This window comes from Neomonachus schauinslandi, chromosome 3 (genome assembly GCF_002201575.2).
Source record: "Neomonachus schauinslandi chromosome 3, ASM220157v2, whole genome shotgun sequence".
In the NCBI taxonomy this organism is placed as follows: domain Eukaryota; kingdom Metazoa; phylum Chordata; class Mammalia; order Carnivora; family Phocidae; genus Neomonachus; species Neomonachus schauinslandi.
In genome coordinates, this window is record NC_058405.1 from 79,276,091 (window position 1) to 79,289,889 (window position 13,799).

Consider the following 13,799-nt stretch of genomic DNA (forward strand, 5'->3'; position numbering starts at 1 on the left):
GCCCTAATTCATGACACATTCACCTAAGAGGACTATCGCTGAACACAGTTTGGATCATCTCACACGTGGTATTGTTTAGGTAGTTATTCTTCTTGGGGGATATCCATGAACGTGTAACTTGAATTTGCATTTTGTGTAACAAAAATATGCTGACTTTATTGTTTACTTTTTGAAAAGACTAATATATATATTGTGTGACATCAGGCTGTAGACACTGAGAAATTATATATCTTAGTTCAGTTTTGTTGTGCAACAGATTAAGAACCCAAAACCTGGAGAAGTCAAGTTACTTCTTACATAGAGTAACATATAGTCAGTGCCAAGATGAAACGTCAGTCTGAAAAGCAAACAAACAGGAGTGCCTGCCTGGCTCAGTCGGTGGAGCATGTGACTCTTGATCTCTGGGTTGTAAATTCAGGTCCCACGTTGGTGTAGGGATTACTTAAAAATAAAATCTTTAAAAATGAAAAAAACCTCAAAACCAAAAACAATGAAAGAACCACTCTAAAGCTAAACACATATACTCCTAACACTTTGTTCTGTACTCTTTTAGAAGGAAGAGGAATTAGCATAAATACCTGCTATGTTCCAGGCATGTGCTATCCACTAGGGACACATAGATGAGTAAGAGAGACACAGTCCTACCCACCGTGGAACTTATAGTCTAGTAATCTTACCGTATAAATTCTCATAGTAAGCCCCATGAGGCAGATATTATTGCCATTATTTTATGAGAAAGCTTAGTTCTATGAATGGTCAGTAACCTGCTCAAAGACACAGTAAGATACAAGATTCAAGCTGTGGTTTATCTGACATGGTAAGGGTGGGTCTGAGTTCCTTTAGCACCCATCTATACTATTTGTTTTATAGAGAGTCTACAAACATTACTTTTAATATAATATTTAATATGTACAAAATAGGTCATTTATGCTAGTTTATGAAGAATATAATAAAATGAACATTCACGAAACTACTATCCATCTTGAGATCTAGAATATTGTCAATACCCTGTGTACACCTTTTGAGACTGATCCTCTATCTTCTCACCAGAAGTAACTATACTGTTAACCTTGCCTTAAAAAAGTTTTATCATTGCTATGTATCTCTAAATAATATATGGTTTAGTTTTGCTTATTTTTGTGCTTTATAAAAGAATTTTTTGAGATTCATCCATGTTAGTGTTTATATAGCTGTAGTACATCTACATTTATTGTTTATTGCTATATGATTTTCTAGTGTGTGACTTTGCTATTATTTACTTATGTTTTATCCTTCTGAGGAACATTAAGCTATTTCCAGTTAGGGGCTATTGTAAACAATGTTGCCATTTGTGTCCTTCCATATGTCTCCTGGTGCAGAAGTGCAAGAATATCTACAGGGTACATACCTAAGAATGAGATTGCTGGGTCTAGTTTTCCGTCCGGGATTCTGATTAAATGTCTGTTGAACCAACACATTCTAGCCTTCACATCTTTTAAACTCTCTTATATTTTCCGTTTCCCTGTCTTGTTGGAATATATTTTGGATACATTCTTTAGATATTTCTTCCAGTTCACTAATTCTAGTTTTAGCTATGTCTAATCTGTTATTTAAGCCATCCATTGAATTTATTTCAGTAATTAAATTTTTACTTTAATAGTTCTGTCTGCTTCTTTACCAAATATACTTGTTCATTTTTAATAGTTTCTCACTGTTTGCTCATTCTTTGTGGTTACATTTTTTAAATCTTTGAGCACTTAATACATAATTGTTTTGTATCATATATTTAGTAATTCCAGTACTTGAGGTTGTCTTAGCTCCGGTTCCTCAGAATCAGATCCTGAGATAAGGATTTCCAGGCCAGCGATTTATTAAAGAAGTGCTCCCAGGAGAAACCAGTGAGGGATTGGTGGGGATAGGAAAAGGAAGACAAAGAGGCCAACTAATAAGGATATGATTTCAGGAGAAGTCCCAGGATCAACAAGATTCCATGGAGCCCCAGAGCATAAAATGCTGTGTGAAGGTTGTCACCCCTTAAGGCAAGAGAGCTGAGCTTCCATATTTCTGCATCAGTCACTGACTAGGGGCATTCCTAGGGGTTTGGGTGGATGTGAACTCCCAGGGGCTTCTGTGTCTCTGCTCTGGGTCCTGGGGTGTACTCTGAGGGTGGGGGCAGGTGTAAGCCATTAGCAGCAGCAGAGTTTCAAAAGTTGGGGGTGGGCACCCAGTGCTGGTAAAAGGGATTCAAAGAGATCTCGGTGGAGCACCGAAGGACTGCCAAACTGTCTTCCAAAGTGGCTGGACCACTTGGCACTCCCACCGACAGTGAGTCAGAGTTCTCGCAGCGTTTGGTGTTGTCAGTGTTCTGGATTTGGGCCCTTCTAACAGGTATGTGGTGGTAGCTCATTGTTGTTTTAATTTGCATGTCCCTGATGTGTGTAGCATATTTTCATATGCTTATTTGCTATTTGTAGATTTTGAGTTCTTTTTTTGTTTTTTCTTCTTTTGGTTAAAGGGAGAACCTTGAAATTTCTCCTTACTTGCTCTACTTGCTGTGACTCTCTCATACATAAAAATTATTCTTATGTGGGATCCTGTGGTTTATAAACAGGCCCTTCAGACATTTTTGCCCACCATAGTATTAGAAATGGAAGTCTTCAAAAGTCTTTAAAAATAAATTTTAAGCCTTAGTAAAAATAGCTCAAAAGCCTTATGTTCTACTGTTGTAATGCAGAAGAAAATACGCCTCTGGAGAGAATGATCATAAAAAAAGGAACCAACTGAGATTTCTTCAAATTGAGTTAGAGTGTTTTAAAAGGGCATCAAGATAAGGAACACAGTAGCACAAAGAACTTAATATTTGGTTTAATGGAGGTGATGTAGGGAGCAATGGAAGTGATCTACTGATAATGAAAAATTCATAAAGGGGGATACTGTTGTAAAGAAATTTATAGAATTTGGGGTGCCTGGGTGGCTCAGTCGTTAAGCGTCTGCCTTCGGCTCAGGTCATGATCCCAGGGTCCTGGGATCGAGCCCCGCATCGGGCTCCCTGCTCGGCGGGAAGCCTGCTTCTCCCTCTCCCACTCCCCCTGCTTGTGTTCCCTCTCTTGCTGTGTCTCTCTCTGTCAAACAAATAAAATCTTAAAAAAAAAAAAAAGATTTACAGAATTTATGGTTTTCCTAAGTAAGTAAAATTGGGTCTACTTCATTAAATTTCTCTTTTATTCCCATAGTAAGTGGTTTTTCTACATAAGAACATAGCAAGCTCCAGTGTGGAAATGGTAGTTGGTGACAGTGCTAGGCCTCACCTACTTGTGTGGCTACACTGACCTTTCAGCAGGCTCGGGCTTTTATGTGGTTTCCTGTTAATGATATAGGAAAGAACATTAGGGTTCGAAGCTGACAGCCCAGAAAGAATTCTTGAGACACCTTTGGTGCAAAAAGTTGATTTTATTAAAGCACGAGGGCAGGACCCATAGGCAGGAAGAGCTGCACTGGGGTCATGAAGAGGGGCCCATTACATACTTTCAAGTTGGGGGGGTGGTTAGGGATAGGGTAAGTCTCTAAGGAATTTTGGAAGCAAGATTTCCAGGACCTTGAGGGGGCTAGCTTTTGTTGGGAAAAGGTCATTTATTACCGTCTAATAAAACCTGAGTCATGAGACCCTTCAGATGTTTATTGGTGGATCATATGCTTGGGTGATGATTGCCAACATGTATCTTGGGGGGTTTAGAGATAAAGGAAGTTTCCAAAGGAATTTTTATATGTTAAAGTAGACTCACAGGGTCCTGGGGTTGGGCTAAGATTGCCTTTTGCCCTTAGCAAAGTATCAACATTGAAGCAGTTGAATCGCTAGAGGAATGTCACTCTGCCTGTTTCAAGGACTTGTCAATGGGCTGTAGCTAGTAAGGAAATTTAATCATTTTTCTTCTGCCTTTGTTTCCCACATCATTGACAGTATTTGTGGTTGGTGGATTTGGAGCCTAGAAATGTCAGTCAGCTCAGTAACTGATCCAGTGTTGGAGGAGAGCACAGCCTCTGATCAAGTCAGGTGTGGAGCCAGCTGCACCCACACTCCAGGCACTGGCCTAGTCTCTCTAATGGCCAAACAGGAAATATTTTAGGCTTTTCAGGTCATAAGGCCTCTGTAGCAGCCACTCCTCGTAGAGTGAAGCAGCCACAGACAATATGTGAACAAACGGGCCCAGCTGTGTTCCAGTGAAACCTCATGAATTCACACCGAACTTTGGAGTTTGTATAATTTTCGCATGTCACAAAGTATTATTATTCTTTGGGTTTTTTTCCAACCACTTAAAAATGTAAAAGCCATTTCATCTCACAGGCCATATGAAAACAAGTGGTGGAGCAGCTTTGACCAGTGGGTACAGTTTGCTGACCTCTACTCTCCAGACTTCCCACTTCTGTTACCATTTCATATTTTATTTTGTCAAGCGAATTCCACTCAGTCAGAACCAAGAGAAAAGTCTAAGATGCTTTCCTAATTGAAAAGTTCTTTGTTCTATTTGGATATTTGTATTTTAGGCCTTATTTTTTAGGTGTATCATTTTAGTGTATCACTTTTAAAGCCCTTTCAGGCATTAGGGAGTATATGTGAAAACTACGAGTAGGGTTTTTAATTTTTAAATTAAAAAAATTAAAAACTTTTTTTTGTTGTTGTTGGGGCACCTGGGTGGCTCAGTCGGTTGAGTGTCCGACCCTTGGTTTCGACTCAGGTCATGATCTCAGGGTCGTGAGGTTGAACCCTGCTTAGGGCTCTGCGCTCAGTGGGGAGACTGCTTGGGATTCTCTCTCTCCCTCTGCCCCTCTCTCCTGCTCGTACTCTCTCTCTTTCTGTCTCTCAAATTAATAAATCTTAAAATATATTTGCTTGTTTGTTTATTTTTAAGGCCAGAAAAAAGGCTTTCCTGTTATCCTACTGCTTTGCTTAATTAAGAGCTAATATTTCTTAATATAATTGGTGCCTGATTAGGTTGGACTTTTAGATGTCAGTCTGTAAGAGTTTTGAACCAAAAAAACCAAAATAATTTATTGCCATTAGCCGCTTTATCAAAGAAAAGCAAATCTACTGAATTCTTACGTAGCCAAGCCTTAAGAAGAATACAGAAGATCTTTTCTCAATAGCAGGAGCTTTATTTTTGTAATTCATCTACACATACACTGAGTTAACTTAAATATGCAGAACTGGTTATACTTCTTTGCCAGGAAGTAGAGATCTTAGGGTATCTTGTGACTGACTACCTCTTTCTTCTCGAATTATTGCTAGCAAACAGCAGCAGGAAAATCAGGTTGAGTTGTGTCATGTTGCCCTCCTAGGGAGGACTACATTTTTGGTCTTGTCATTTAAGTAAAGCCACCTGCTTCCCTTTCTTAATCACAAGATTTTCAGATATTCCATTCCTGTACACAGAGACCAAGTGAAGAGGATTGAGTGCAAACCTTATTTTTGTAAATATCTTGGTCAGTAAGAAGAGTTTTGAGTTTCTAAATTTTTTTCAGTTAGGAAAGAATTATTGCTGCTTCTTTCAGTAAGTAAACTGTCACCCTGCAGATCAACAGTGACTGTTAGCTCAGGTCAACAACATTGGGTTATTGGCTGTAGTCCTTAGATGTCCAGGAACCAAGACTACAAAGTCCCTGATCACGTATTAGGCATAAGGTATAAGGAGAACCAACTTTATCTTTTTTGTCAAGAAGTATAAATAATGTATCTTCTTCATTGGGTTGAATTGACTGATGGGTCAAAATAGTCTGTGCCCAACAGGCAGCCTCTTAGGACACTGGTTTTTGGTCTTCCTCATACTGGGTTGTGAGCTCCATGAGGACAGAGACTCTGCGTTACACTCTCAGTACCTCTCATTATTGAAATGTTATGGGATCTCTGTGATAGCCATTATGGCCACAGAAAGAAGCAGCATGCACGTTTCTTGTCTCCAGAAATAGGCACTAGCTCAGTAATTGTTTAACTGAGTCATGGGAAGCTTGTCTAGAGTCTCAGAGTAATTCTTCTTGCCGTATTTTTCATAGACTTTCCCGGCCATCTGTCCCACCCTTGCAGTTTGGCTCACTTCCCAAATTCAGATCCTTCTGAACATTTTATAGTAGAGAATATGTGGTTGAAATATTACTACTTCTGCATGAAAATTCTATTTATGTTAGACCTATTAAACACTACTCTTAAATGAGTAGAAATGGTACATCTTGTTTCTGAAATTGTAAAAATGAACTTAAACTGCGTGAAGTTGATTTTAAAAACTATCACAACATTAGAAGATGAGAGAAATTATCACAACTCATACCATGCCATCATGGGGAATTAAAAAAAAATTTAAAAGATATCATCCAAGACTAATCTTTTTCTAACAGAGCAGTAAAATGAGAAACTTAAAACTTAACATACTTAAATCTCAAAATAGAAGGGTAGCTTGACCTTGGAAAACCTTATTAGCAGATGCTTTACTACTTGGTTTTTGTTGCCTGATGCTTGGCACATGTTAGGTCTCAAGTAAGAATCTGAGACTATGTATTTTAAGAAGAAAAACAAAAATCAAGTAAAAGTTATAATATGGACTCATAGATCAGGACGTGACTTTTAGGATTTGGATCCAGTGTTATTTCCATGTAGTAACGGCCATTCTAGCCATCACTGGACCAGGGGCACCTGGCGTGGGCCATATTGATATCTCAGTGACCGCCTCCATTCTAAGGCAGGGAGCAAACTGCCTTGTTTTACATGAGTCCCAATCTGAAATTGTCTTTTGGTAAACTTACTCTTTTAAATTTCTCTGTTGCCCTAACTTTACCACCTGTAGATGGTCATTCTGGTATGCAAATCCCCCCAAACCAAATCAGCTTTCTAAATAGATTAGGATTTAATAAACCACTGGAAGTGATCCCTGAAACCAGGTAGCTGCCCTGTACTCTTGTCTTCTGAGTGACTGAACTCTTTGTCCCTGAACTCAGGCATTTCTAGTAACTGGGCTTCTGGGGGGTGTTTTTAACTTGCTACCCAGACCTATGTACTTGCTTAAATATCTTGAATTCAATTTTTGATCTGGATTCCTCTTGGATTGATCTGTTCTGGCTTGAAAGGGACATTTATTAGTTTTCCTATATATCTTTGGCTAGAATAACTGAGTGTAGTAGATCACAAAATGGCCACAAATTGCTTCCATCCCTATCTGCACACTTCTTTGCAGTATGACTTTGCTTCTCCCACTGCCTGACTCTGGGCTTGGCCACGGACTTGCACTGGCCAGTAGGACAGATAGCAGATGTGATGCAACCAGAGGCCTGGAAAGCAGCTGTGCCTTGAGAACTTACCTTCCTGCCATCCTCAACCCTGTCAATCAGTTCAGTCTGGCCATCCAGACGTGCCCAGCTGTCAGCCGGCACTAGCCAACCTCAGCATCAGCTGTTAGATCAGTGAGTGAAGCCATCCTCCTCCAACAGCCCCTAGCTAACATGCTGACTGCGGCCTCATGTGTGAGCCCAGCTGAGTGCAGCCAAAATTACTAATTCCCAGGATTGTGGCAATAGATGGGTTGACTACCAATATACTGAGCCCTGGTCAGGTTCCTGTGGTTAGATTGCTATCCTCTACTGATTCCAGGTTCTGAGGGTTCCTGGTTTTGTCTTTCTACAGCCATCCTCTACTTGGGGAATTCCTCTTCTGTAGGAATTGATGCAGAACTATTGGTCCCAGTCCCTATCTTAAGGGAATGTACCATATGAACTTTTACGGGGACACAGCATGCCCATTTGTTTATGTATTATCTATATCTGTTTTCACTCTACAATAAGTAGTTGCAACAGAGACCAAATGATCCACAAAGCCTAAAATATTTACTGTTCTCCCACCCAGGGAAATAGATCAGCAGTGTATGAGTAATAATTAACATGTCATGACATTTCAGGAGAAGTTGAGCAGGCCCAGTCAGACTGATAGCAATTGCTTTATTATCAGGAAATTTGAGCATAGATTGTGTAGGCTAAACTCCAAGGCTGTGGAAAATGTATGTCAGGTAGAAAAAAAAATTGTATTTCTATACATTGGCAATACATGGTTAGGAAACAGTAAAAAATTCGCTACAGTTACCAAAAATGTGAACATCCTAGGTATAAATAGAAGAATGTGTAACACATTCATGGAGAAATTTTTAAAATTTTATTGAATGACAGGAAATAAAACTACAATAAATGGAGAGACATGTACCCTATTCATGAGCAGGAGCCTGTCTTTGGTGGTTAAATTGAAGCTCCCCTGAAGTGGGGTACAGGAAATGAGTTGACTAAACCTAACTGCACGGGAAAGTTCAGAAGGGATCTGAGGTCCTGATGCCAGAATTTCACACCAACGGGCTCTGGGTTCAGGCGGGTCATTCAGCCTCTTATCTGTGTGTTCACAGATCATGCTGTCACTTGGCTGTCACTCGGGCAGTTCAAATGATTGCTTCATTGCAATTATTTATTTTTCTTCCCAAACAGAAATAGTGTAGCTTTATCTGATTCATAAAAGTTATATATGCTCATTGTACATTCAGAAAATTGGGAGAAATCAGAATACTTTGGCTGTCTCTGAATGGTGGGAATGAGTGACTCTTGAGGAACATTTGAGTATACATGCTTCTATCATGATCCGGCATGCTTCTGTGCATGTGGACACGTGCATATTAACAGTGAAAGTAGGGCTGTGAAGGCTTATATAGTATAGGGTGTGGACTCAAGAGTGGTATGAATTCTGCTTTGTCTGGTCCATGTCTCTCTCAGGTTTCCAACATGACAAATAAATGAAAGTACATGTATTAACTGGGCCAAGGCTTGATACTCATGTGTAAACTTGAGTGAAATCGACAGACTTGAGGCTTACGCAGGCCCTCTGCTCCCCTGAGTATCTCCCCACCCCCTAAGTCCCAGTGTCACCACCAGCCTGAGGGAAGAGAATTTCAGAGTGCCCCGGTGAGGAGGGGAGAAGCAGGGGAAGTGATGGCAGGGACCAGTGGGAGCAGTCAGATCCCCAGCAATCCTGTGGGGCAGATGGAGAGAATTCTTTTTCTTTCCACAGTACATTTAAACTTATAGACTTCACTGAGAGGTTTTCAAATTCAGGTGAGCAAGGGGGCTGGGCTGGTAACCTGTTGGGGAGAAAATGAAGTAGGAAGAGGGGAGCCCTCGGCAAATTGGACATCGCCTTTGGTGGAAGGCATTCAAGACTTTAAAAACACTGTGCTGTCAAGCAAAAGAAATCTGGGGCCACTCTTCAGTGAAAACTTTTGTATTCTATCCTTTTACCCCCCACTTCAAAAACAGGAATGATTTTTAGGGTCCACCTCCTATGCCGCTGCGGGAGATTGGCTGCACTGTCACACATCTGTCCCCCACTTTCATATTGCGGTAACTGAATTCAGGATTTTTGTGGCGCTTCAATGATTAATCTTCCCGTGTGTAGTTAGAGTGGTGGATGGGGGCGCTCAGGAAGTCCAGCATGGGGATACCAGGGCAGCGGAGCCAGGGTAAGGGACTGCAAAGAGCAGTGCCATCTCTAAGTATGCGTGTCTGCATGTCTCCTTTCTTTGACTCTTCAGTTTGTCCAGAAAAGAATCTGCCAGTCTTCATCTAGCATTGTTGTTGCTGATCAAAGGAAAGTGCCTGGAAGGGTGTGTGTGTGTGTGTATATGTGTGTGTGTATGTGTGTGTGTTTGGAGGGGGGTGGGTTTTTTTTCTTAAGACTTTATTTATTTGAGAGAGACAGCACACAAGCAGGGGGCAGGGGCAGAGGGAGAAGGAGAAGCAGACTCCCCACTGGGCAGGGAGCCTGATGTGGGGCTTGATCCCAGGACCCTGAGATCATGACCTGAGTCGGAGGCAGACGCTTAACAGACTGAGCCACCCAGGCACCCCAGGATTTCCTTCTTTTTAAAGACTGAATAATATTCCATTGTGTGTATAGACCACATTTTGTTTATCCCTTCATCCATTGTTGGGCATTTGAGTTGCTTCTACCTTTTGGCTATTGTGAATAATGCTGCTGTGAACATGGATGTACAAATATCTCTTTAAGTCCCTGCTTTCATTTTTTCTGAATATATATCCAGAAGTGGGATTGCTGGGTCTTGTGGTAATTCCATTTTTAATTTTTTGAGGAACCATCATACTGTTTGCCATAGCAGCTGCATGTGTTACAGTCCCAGTGGTAATATACAAGGATTCCAATCTCTCCATTGTCTTTATCTTTTTAAAGTAATAAATGCTCCTTTTGAATAAAACTGCAAAAATAGAAATATGAAAAAATTAAAACCACCCATATTTTGCCCTATAGGGATAATTAACATTTCCTTTTCTCCAATTTTATTTTATTATTTTATTATTTTTTCAAGCAAAGTATTTTTTTTTATTATGTTACATTAATCACCATACATTACATCATTAGTTTTTGATGTAGTGTTCCATGATCCATTGTTTGTGCATAACACCCAGTGCTCCATGCAGAACGAGCCCTCTTTAATACCCATCACAAGGCTAACCCATCCCCCACCCCCCTCCCCTCTAGAACCCTCAGTTTGTTTTTCAGAGTCCCTAGTCTCTCAGGGTTCGTCTCCCCCTCCGATTTCCCCCCCTTCATTCTTTCCCTCCTGCTATCTTCTTCTTCTTCTTTTTTTTAACATATAATGTATTATTTCCTTTTCTCCAATTTTAAATAAAAATATAAATTCACTGAAGTTAGGCTGGAAATATTTTGACTTCTAGTGCTAGGCTGACCTCTAGAGGTAGAACTGGTATGCTGCAGCACTTACTAATGTGCTTTGAATGCGTGCCTCTTAAATAGTGTAGGCTGCAACATTGTGGCATATCTGAGGCTGCTGAAAACCCTACCGAGAGCCCTTTCTTTTCCAGGTATTCATGTGTTAAGTTCTTCCAAAATACTTAATGAAAAATATTGGAACTGATCTAATTGGGATAAAACATTGCCAAATGGCTGTTTTTGATTTACGGGCATAGTTATTGAACTTGAAGAGAACATGAGGGATTATCTGAGTATGTCTGAAAACTCCTCCAAACGTTTCATATGGTTTTCTCTTGGGAATCCCTGCACAGCACGGTTCTGGAGTTTGCAGCCATGCAGTGGTCCAGTGGGTTAATGTATGACCGGGTCTCTCCCCTCATGCCCATGTCTTTTCCAGGGGCAGAAAGGGCCTCGAGGCCAAATTGCTTATATAGATTCTTCACCCCGAGTCTAATCTGCATGAGACCATTGGTGTGGTTATTCTGGCTACTACCTTCTGTCTCTTTTTCCTTTCTTTCTCCATAGGGACAATCCCTGGGAAGTCCGTAGAACAGCAGCTCATCGAAGAAACAAGAGCCTCTTTTGTCGTCCCATCTGTTTGTTCTAATCCAACTCACTACATTGGGAAGAAAGGCTAAAAGTTTGCTTTGGCTTACTGCAGCTTAAAGCAGGTGCTTTGAGCACATTAGGTACTCAAACATAATTCTCTCAAGGATGAAGTGGGTAATTATTGTGTTTTCAGGCTTTGGCATTTAAAAACCCTCTCTGAATTCAGTAGAAAATAGTTCTGTGAGGTTGGCGGTTAAAAAACTTTAATGTTTTGCTTATTTAAAAAATGACAAGAAGCACATATGTCAAGATTGGTGGTGGTTAGTTCTCAGTAGAAATATGGGGATGTTTGTTTTTCTTACTACTTTTTCTTTTTTTACTTTTAAAAATAAGTTACGAAAACAAAGTCTTTCCAGAAAGGGAACAGGGGCACCATATTATGTTTCTCACTTGTTTCTATTTAATAGCAAATACATTTAATTGAACAGAAATGATTTTTTGTTTGGTAGCTATAAACAGTCCTTCAGAGATATGAACATTTTTATTCTGGTTATATTTATGGGCAACATAGTTAACATTTATCAGGGTTATTGGTCCCTAGGCTTAGCCATTGCTACAGGTCTAATTTATATAAATCATATAGTTTAAAACCAAGCAGTTTAGATATGTGATAATTTCCTTCAGCCAATAGTTCCATCTAATTTCTTTTTTTTTTTTTTAAGATTTTTTTTATTTATTTATTTGAGACAGAGAGAATGAGAGAGAGAGAGCACATGAGAGGGGGGAGGGTCAGAGGGAGAAGCAGGCTCCCTGCCGAGCAGGGAGCCCGATGCGGGACTCGATCCAGGGACTCCAGGATCATGACCTGAGCTGAAGGCAGTCGCTTAACCAACTGAGCCACCCAGGTGCCCAGTTCCATCTAATTTCTGAACAAAGTAGGTGCTAGGCCCTTTCGGGTTACAAGTATAGAGGTACCCAGATTACATCCGTCAGTGGGGATGTATTGTGAGGCTCTTCAAGGAAGCAAGGGACCCTGGAAGCTACCCCTGCAGCTACATCACTGTTGCAGAAACAGGACATTGTTCAGGCGACATCTGAGCTTCTGATAGTCAGACAACAGCTCTGGTAACTTTCAGCAGTTCTGGGGAGGATGGTTGCATAGCAGGTCCTTGTCTGAGGTCCTGCCTTTCTAAAGCCCACAATTGCGGTGACTCTACCACTGGGCCTACGCCTATGGCTCCATGTACCCTTGGCCAACCCACTTTGAGGGTCTTCATTTCAAACTGCCATGAGGGATGAGCTAATTGATGGGCCATGTACCACGTGGCACAGGCTCCCCGTGGGCTAAACTCTGTTGGTAATGAAATCCTGGAAGGATTTGGTAGTTTTGTTAGGTACACCAGGGCTAACCGGATGGGAACCAGGAACCCTGTAGTCTAAGTTCAAGCTCAACAGGCTGGGACTCCGGTGTTAGCAACATTCAGGAGGGAGGGAGTGCATGCAGACTCCTCTCTGTTTTCTCCAGTAAATTGGCTACCTTGAATCTTCAGATTTTAAGGCAATAAATTGTGCCAATTAGCTCTATAAATAAGTCCCACCAGACAGGATTTTTTTTTTTTTAATGGCAGAACCATCATGGTTTAGTAGGAAGAGTGAGGAAAAGGAAGAGGTTTCTATTCACTTGTTTAAGGGAAGGAGTCAGAAACTGGTTTCCATCCCACACGTGGCTAACACTTTTTGTCCTGGAGTGAGTTTGTAACCAATGTGGGCCTTGATTTCTAAAGCATCAGAGTGAATAACCTAAATTAAATTTAAAAAGAACCATTCTTTGTGTTTTGATGCATTTCAGAAATATATTGTTTTTAAGGCTAAGTTTATTGGCTTCAGGTGGATTTAGGTATTATTTATATGTGTAAATATATGTAATATTTATATAATGCAATAGTATATATAAATAATACATATATGTATTTTTTCAAGTGGGCAAAGCTGGAAAACAGAAGAGTAAGGCCTTACCAGTGGTAACTCTAAAAACCAGTATTATTTTTCTTTGCTACACATGTGAACAAGAACCATGATGTAATCAATTAGCAATTGTGTGTTATAAATTCATGTGCCTAGTAGAGATCATATTCACATTGAATAACTTATTACTGAAATGGATATGGTCAGTATTTCTCTTTTATCATGAAATATGAAGTGCACATAATATCTAAGAATATTAGATTTTAAAGAAACAGTCTAGAGTTTAGTTTCTGGCAATATGGCAAAATAAGTATCCTGAAAGACCTTTCCACTTCAAAATACTTAAAAGGATTGAGTAAATGTATAGTTTATAATGCATAGCTGATCTGGCAAGAAAGTAATGGAAACTCTGAGAGGCCAAATTTGGGAGCACAGATCCTAAGAGATATGTGAACGTCACAGCTGCTCTAAGATAATTGCCAATCTTGCTTTGGTTCTAACAGCA

At 40.2% G+C, this 13,799-nt stretch overlaps 1 protein-coding gene across 1 annotated transcript in view; it reads left to right on the plus strand.

The window, feature by feature from the left end:
* CRYL1 (crystallin lambda 1) overlaps positions 1-13,799 on the plus strand; it is a 137,170-nt gene that overhangs the window by 20,121 nt on the left and 103,250 nt on the right. The gene's annotated exons all lie outside the window — the stretch shown is intronic.